The sequence below is a fragment of the Rhyacophila brunnea genome, unplaced genomic scaffold (genome assembly GCF_057557595.1).
Source record: "Rhyacophila brunnea isolate RB1 unplaced genomic scaffold, BYU_Rbru_1.0 scaffold_3, whole genome shotgun sequence".
In the NCBI taxonomy this organism is placed as follows: Eukaryota; Metazoa; Arthropoda; class Insecta; order Trichoptera; family Rhyacophilidae; genus Rhyacophila; species Rhyacophila brunnea.
Genome location: NW_028232965.1, coordinates 39,165,880 through 39,174,464, shown reverse-complemented (window position 1 = coordinate 39,174,464; position 8,585 = coordinate 39,165,880). Strand labels below are relative to the sequence as shown.

At 34.0% G+C, this 8,585-nt stretch overlaps 1 long non-coding RNA gene across 1 annotated transcript; it reads left to right on the top strand.

Annotated features, from left to right (window-relative positions):
- Positions 1 to 6,415: 6,415 nt before the first annotated feature.
- On the top strand, positions 6,416 to 8,274 carry LOC147068345 (uncharacterized). Its single transcript, XR_015071389.1, has 3 exons — positions 6,416 to 6,553; positions 6,668 to 6,736; positions 8,088 to 8,274. It is a non-coding gene; the product is annotated as an uncharacterized LOC147068345 (long non-coding RNA).
- The last annotated feature ends 311 nt before the right edge of the window (positions 8,275 to 8,585 follow it).

Genomic DNA, 8,585 nt, shown 5'->3' with positions numbered 1-8,585 from the left:
CCTACACTTGTCCATTACATTTTTTCATTTAATAAGCTATCTAAAGTGAAACAATTTAACCTTGAACTTGCCAATTTAATTATTTATACCGATACTGTCTCCAACTGCTCTTAGGCCGGTTTCAGACGGGACACCGGTGTCGCGCTCGTATATAATGAGGCCTTTGTATTCGAATAAAAGGGTCTTTGTATTATGTTTATGAACGCCCCGAGCTAATGAGTCGCGACACCGGTGTGTCACCTGTGGCAAGCCACCGCATTTACATATAAATCAGCGCGCCACTTGTATGTCCCCGTCTGAACGCGCCCATTCAGTTATATTGTGTAAATGCGGAATGTCGCCACGCCGGTGGCTTGCCACACAAGTGTCCCGTAAGGCGTAGACACTGGTGTCTCGAGACGCTGCATTTGGACGGAGACACATATGTGTCGCGTTCATTTATATATATTATATGCAGTATCCAGAGACACCAGTGTCTCGCGTGAAACAGAAGAGCCCTCTCCCTCGATGACGCTCCAACTACGTAATATTTATATCAAAACTATCGAACTTCACGATTATGTGGTATTTTTACACCTACCTAATATATTTTGTCACCCGTTTCTAGCTTGTGTGAACGAAACTAAGTACCTATAGGTATATATATATATATAATATATATATATTTGGATGACCGGCGAGCCGGTATTGGAATGACCATTTCGTATGTATGTTTATGCGTTTTGGCGTCTTCAACTCACAGCCCGAGATGTATGCGGTTTGTTGATAGCAGCACTAGATGTTTTTTATCAAACTAAAAAGTCGCATTCGACCAATCTGCGGAGCTCCATTTGGCAACGTGTGTTTTGTGAATAACGATGACGTCACATCAACGTATTATACACGTTGCAGACGAGACGAGTTTTGATGTGCAAGCCGGCCACTGCACACAAGCAGTGTTACGTTAGGTGCAACAGCCCTATGCAACCCACTATTGTGTTCGGAAATTCTAGCCGGTGCCGCCGTACCTCGTCGCTTCCACCGTGGACCCCTGCATTTGACCCTGCGTGACCTTGGTGCATTTCTCATTCACAGATACTCTGCACCTTGATTTTAGCTATGAACACCCGGCTGCAGCCATACGCACTAGTGAAATGCTTATACCACAAGTGATTATGGTGCCCGTTTATCTCGAATGCACCGCGCTCTTCCCTCTTGTAGACACGCCACGCCATATGGCGAGATTGAAAACAAATCATTATTATAAGTATTTTAAAGTATATCGTCAAAGTAATATTATAATTTCAATCAGTACTTCCGTTTATTCCATATAAAATAAAATATTCCGGCCGCCCCAATAAACATTATCCATTACTATATCGACGGTGTTTTGGCCAATTGATGTAACCCTCAAATTATACGAAAATGAGTTAATGATTGGATCTCATTTTAAAGACGACAGAGCAGGTCCCAGCCAAATGTTGTAAATTAAAAAAAAATATTTACCACTTTTTGGAAGGGAAACATCATTTTACATTGGTTTTAGGTATAAAAATTATGACCCGGCCACTTGATGTAACTGAATAGTGTAACCCACTGCAAAGACTTTTTCTCATAAGACAATTGATGTAAGCCACTATTCTATGTTGGTTACACCATTTGCCCTGTTCGCTCATTCAGAAAGTTTGTTCGCCACGTGCGGTTTGTCAAGTGATCGGAGGTGTATTAAACGTATAAGGTGTATAAAAAGAGAATATTTTGTTCCTGTTAATAACGCTACCCGAAAAGTTTGCCAGGAATTTTTATTAAATACTCTTAAGAGCATACTTCAGTGAAAAGGAAAATAATTTTCAACAGGTGCGACGAAATTTTGGACTCTGCCGATCAGAGAGCGATAGTCGAGCTGTGATGGCGTCGGGGGAATTAATTTTTAAATCGTGTTAAGATGACTAAAAATCGTTACCCATTTACTTGAAAAAGAAAACATGTCAATGAATATATTATTATTATTACTAATAGAACAAACAATACACAACATTAAATGAACGCATGTTGAATTTTTATGATAAATTATGTTTTCAACTGCACGCGTCGTTTGCACAATCTTCGCGTCGCGTCGTCACAATCGTTTTAGAAAGTGCCCCAGCTGAAGTATACCTAGCCTTAATATATCCCAAAATAAGGTTTTCTACACAATTCAAAACAAAACAGAACTTCATACAGCCAAACGATATAGTCGTGACAAACACACTCCAAAAAACAAAACATCTATTGAAGTGTTTATACAAAAATTACCAGCAGTTCCTTCGCACTACTGTAGAGCAAGCACAACACGAAAATATTTAAATGCAGAATTGAAGAATACATCATTTGTTTACAGGTTATACAAAGACGAATGTAAGATACGCAATTTTATAACATGTTCTGAGAAAGTGTTCAAAGATGTATTTCGTACAAAGTACAATTTAGGTATCCACCATCCAAAGACAAATGTAATTACATGTGAAAAACTAAAGAATATTGCTGAAGAGAATATGACAAATGTAGAAAATGATTTCTACAAAAGGCACAAATCTGAAGCCGAGTTTTCCAAATCTATACACTGAAAGGAACAAGATTTAGCCAAGGAAAATCCATTTTTTATGTGTTTTGATCTCCAAAAAGTCTTAAACATACTACTTTATTATTTACGAAAATACAGTCTTTAAGGGGGAGAGGCATAGAAATTCATTATCAAATTAAAGCTTTAAACATATTTTAATCGATCGATACCTATCTAAATACAATGGGAAAAATAAAATATATTTTTTTATTTCAAAGAGAAAGCGACAAATTTGAAAAAATGGCTAAAAATAAGGGTTTTACTAAAATAAATATTTATTGTTCCAAGTAATTTCTTGAAACAAAATTATCGATTTAATGTTGTTTAATAAGTTTTCTTGGAACTAGTGAATCTCTCTTGTCAATTAATTATAGTTTTAATGTTTTTTTTTCAATCTAAAATCAATCGATTTTTACGAAAAATAAAAATGTTCAATTTTCAATAATTGCATCAAGCGAAAACGTGGGCCTGTTCAATATATTTTTCTTACTTTTTAGATATATTTAACGTAATATTTTAATTTATATTTATTATGTTATTTACTAATTTCAAATTAAATACAGTCGTCAAGGACGTGCTGCCTCTAGCGGCAACAACGTGCGATACCGAAATAACTGTCATCTGTATTAGATTCTAGTTCGCATGAATAATAGGTACCTACCTCGTATGTAGATACGTGCGGTTGCACATGGTAATATATTTTATTACGAATGGTCTGAAACAATTTGAGAAATTTATGTTAGCATTTATATTAAGCCGTCTTCTCATTTGTTTACTTGTATATTGATAAAATAAAGCAAACATTCATCAGTCAATTTCAATACACTGCTAGCAACGTTCCCTCTAATTTTTCTATTGTGTGTGTGCGGATCATCAATTCACGCATTTGAGCAGTGGCGTAAATAGGGTTGGTGTCACCCGTCAGCCGGTGTGGTAAATTTACACCCCCCCCCCACAAACAAACACATACAATTTTTCATTAAAACTTATATTGTTAAGGTAGGTATCTATTTATTAATTTCAGCGATTTTATATAATAATAACACTAACAACGATAATTTTTGAAGTACCTACTTAAATAAAAAAATAGGAAATAAAGAAAAAAAGTAAAACGCCCGATACAAAAGCCAATTTGTTGCATTTAGAAAATTTGCGGCGTCATACTGTCAACGTGAAGATGTTTTTACTTCCTTAGATAATTCATAATTATCAGCTTTGTATGAGCTACCAAATTTTTTAATTTTGCTTATGTGTTCCTTTCTTTCATGGCCACTCTTGACTAGTCATATAAATTCTGTTAAAGCACACTTGAGTGCATGGCAACCTCAGTTTGGGTAACTGCTCCTGAGACATTCTCAGTTATAAAAAAGCAATTAGACGAAATAATGTTCGCGCTTACGTAGTAGGTAGGTACAAGTTAATTTTCCTGAATCATCTTATATGAAAAGACATACATATCCTGAAAAACTATCGCGTTTGATATATTATATGCATTGAATTCTATTATCTATTATTATATACATACTATCTATATTCTATTGAATTTTCGCATAATTCGAATAATTCTATTATCTATTATTATATATATATACTATCTATATTCTATTGAATTTTCGCAAATGAATCTAATTATTACCCCAATAAGCAGTGGCGCACCCAGGATTTAATATTGGGGGGGGCCAAAGGAGGAGAATGTAAATTAGTCCCATAGGCTCTTTTTCTTCTTCACAGCCTAATTTATCGTTTATCGGTCTTTTGTCTATTGCACTCGGTGTACCTAGACCATGGTCCCCACATCCTGAAAGGGGCCCTCAGGCTAGGATATTTGGCGGGCCCCCTACCTACCGCTAAGATTAAAGGCAGTGTGAAACACTACATTAACGTTTTTCAAATTGTGTTTTAGTTCAAATTAAGGGTACTTATACAGTGAATTATTGACGATTTTTAATACATCTACTTTAATAATGGAGCTGTCGAGTATCGACACGTAATAATCAAAAAATATATTGCACAATTATATAAGTAATTGAAAATGTTCATGGCCATGAAGTGTAATAGCGCCGCAGGCGACTTTTTCTACTATTAAAGCTACTTTATGATGTGTGTTTATCTCACTTATCTGGTCAACCCGACACGCCGGGCCCCCCACAACCCGGGCCCCCAGACTAGAGCCCTGTCAGCCCTCCCTAGCCATGACCAACACCACTCCTGAATTAAGTTGGACACCGAGAATTTTTTGACAGTTCATTAGGGATTGGGTTTCTAAAATTTTGTTTGTTTTTTTCGTTTTTTTCAAAATTTTTGTGTTAGAAATTAAAATCTAAGAAATTTTTCTAAAAAGGGTGCTGGAGAATTATTACAAATCATTTTTTTGCCGTGTTTTTATTTGTCTAAGCCCAAAGGTATAGTTTATTGGCTTTCAATTTCAATGTTTAAAATCATTCTGATAATTTTCATGTTTGGGGGATGCCAGGGCCCCTCGATCCAGGGCATATCGACTTGGACACTAAAGACGTACCTAGTGCGTAACGATTAGGTGGCCAATCGACATAATTAGCATACTATTTAAAAGTGGTAATTAAAAAGCAATTATCTAATCAGCAGTCAATGTGTTAAGTAATTAACATACCTACTTAATATATATTCATCGAAAATAAAATTGATACAATGTTTGTAAGTAGCTACATAAAAAAAAAACATTACTTATAAAATATCTGCAAACTAAATAATGTCAAAATTAATTATAAAATTAATTTGGGATATACCTATTCAGATTTAAATAATTAGATCAGTCCTTATTTGGTTTCACTTAACCAGTTTCCAATATTTGTATAAGTAATCAGAAGTATTTACCTACCAAAAATAATCTCGACTGGCATATTTATACCTAGTCACAAATCAAAACTGGCGCAACGTTGCTTTTTTGCGATGGTCCGAGACCACGAAAAGAAAAAAAAATATTTCTGAGTTCCCTGTCCAGCCAATTCAGCTAGCATTGATATATTACTAGGTAGGTACCTGCACGACTGACAGATGCTTTCCAAATAAACCCTGCAGTGTGCCTGCCTACATTTATTATTATTACCTACGTTTTGTGAATGCCAGAAAAAATAAATTATCAACACATTCGACGTACTGTTTTGAGTCCGGTCTATTCTATTCAGATGTTAGGTATATTTTCTTATGATGAGAATAAATTATTATTGTCAATGTTTTGGGTATATTTAATTATTTTCAAATCACCAAACCGGCTGTCATCTTCGGATTGTTCTAATAATGTATTGATAATATTTATATTTATACTTAGGTAACCTAATCATTATTTTTTAAAAATGTGTTGTAAAATAGTCTATGACGCCATTTTTATGGAGATCGTGTGTATGGTCTAATGATTCCATACCTAATTAATTATCTTCATTACTATGAGAATGTCAATAATTCACAGATTGTTATCACATATAAATATCATTACACAATATTATTATAATATGTATATATTTTTTTATTATTACTATAAAATCCAAATTCTAATACAATCCAATCCATTCCAATTAAACTCACATAAGTAATTATTATAAGGTACTACCAGTAGGCCTATTCTTAACAATTATCACTTTAGCACATTTACGATGTTACCATTGGTCCAAGTTAACACATTTGTTATTCAGGCACATGTCAGATATTATCACTTTAGCGGCAGCTAACTTTCATATCCGGTTTAAACGGCTAACTACGGCGTGAAGTACGTACGTTATTTGCTGGTATATTATCTATGATTTTCTGACTTCGGTTAAAATCGGCCATGTTCGTGCCGTGTTGTCTCTGGTACCCGAACGGCGCGAGCTTTGTTTATATAAATGTCAAACGTCAAACGTAACCAAACTTAACCTACAATTTTGCCAGTCATGTCAATTGCATAAAATATAGATAATATACGTAAAGTCAATTGTCAATCGGACAAAGATTTTGACGGTAAGAATATATAATTTAAATATTACAATGTTGTTTGTGTGTATGGAACAGTAGGTATATTATTTTGTTTGGGATTATTATGCAACTATAGTACAAAACTTTTTTATATTCCAGCACGTAAAATATCAAGGCGTCATCCTGTGGAAGAAGCCGAGAGCACACCATTGCAACCCCGGCCTAGAGGTAATAGTTAAATATTGTTTGTTTCATATTTGTTTATATAAAAAATATTGAAGAAAACCTTGGTGTAGGAAAATGATTGAAAAAATACCGCAAACATACAGCTTGTCTTATATTTTTTCCATCAATGTTGCCGGCCATGAATAGGGATGTTTCCAACCTTTTATTGGAGAATAACCAGACGAAAGTACTATTATAATACATTCATTATATAATATCTATATATTTTAACTATATCAAAATAGCATTCACCTAGACTAGGTCATCATGACCGATTGACTGCATTCATACTTGCTTTACACTAATATAATATTATGTATGCAGTATGTAAACAAACAATATTTATTTAGTAAGTAAGTAGTACATACACCTGCCATATCTATACTTAATACATGTGGCCCTCGACTTTCACACGTAATTAGTTCCTCAGAAAGTGTACATTAAAATATTATTTATTTATCAATGGGTGTAATAAAGTTAACGGGTGTTTCTTTAGAAACTTGTTATATATATATAAATAGTCGAATACCACCCTTTTATATATTTGAGAAGGTGACAGGGAACGGAGGAGAGAGTAGCAACTGCGTGGTAGATTACAGTTTTTGCATTATCAACAAGAATCTACATTGTAAGAAATGTACGAAATAACGAATTATTTTAAAGTCGAGGGCCACCCTACTACGATATCAAAAGAGAGTATTGTATCAGGAGAAATTATGTATATGTGTTGTAAAAAAAATAATCCAAGTATAAAACCATTACTAACAATTTTTATTAATCTTAATATAATACAATATAATTATTATATATAAAAGTATAAAACAGAATAAGTACATAATAGTATGTGCATTATGATAAATTTGGCATATTTCAGTCATTTTTCGATAATATATTGGATAAAAGGTTAGTTATTTATTACGCCGCATTTATTTAATTAATTATTGGCACCAAAATATCTGTTGACAATTCTCTGTTGAGCAGAATACGCCTGCCTTATCCTATTGGCATTCCAAGTGTCAGTATATACAAATTCAGATGGGACAGGGTCATCTACAAGTTAGATTCGGTATCCTGTAAAAAAAGAGATTTGTTAGCACAATACATTACATACTCAATCCAATGTCACATCTATTTAAGTACCTATTGTTTTCATTTACTTGAACTTAAATTACCTAAATTCTTGTATCACGTTGTGCAGAATACAATATGCATATATTTTTTTTATTTTTGTTGCTTTTTGTTCGCTCGTAGGCATCTAAATTTTGTTTTAAGTACACCGTTGAGTCTCTCTACCACATTCGTTGAACAGTGGGTTTCTCAACCGCATAACCTAATTTGCCTGAAATGTTTTTAGATCAGTCAATACCAAGAAAACCAAAAGGAAACAAGAGAATAACGAAGATGACCGAGAGAGAAGACGAAAGCTGCAACCGACTACATCATCTGCTTCACGTTCGTCAGCTGAATGCAGAACTAAGATTTCAATGATCACAATCTGTTTTTTGAATATGTTTTTGATTAAATAAATTTGAAACGTTATACATTGTTGTTTCATTAAATACCCACTCATAACTATGCAAAATTTTGATTCCTTTGATGTCTACGGAATACGGGTAATTGTAAAACCAAACGAAAATGTTTGTTACTGGCAGTGCCAGTGGCGAAGGGTGGAGGTAGGCTGTTAAGATCCGCCATAAATAGTGCACACTAAACTTTAAGTTAAAACTCTTTCGTTATGCAATCGTTCCATTTCCAATTTGACCAGTGATTCGTTAAATAATAAATATCATCTCATAAGCAACAATAACGACCTCGACACGTTCGCTACCAGTCGAATTTGAATAAAAATGGG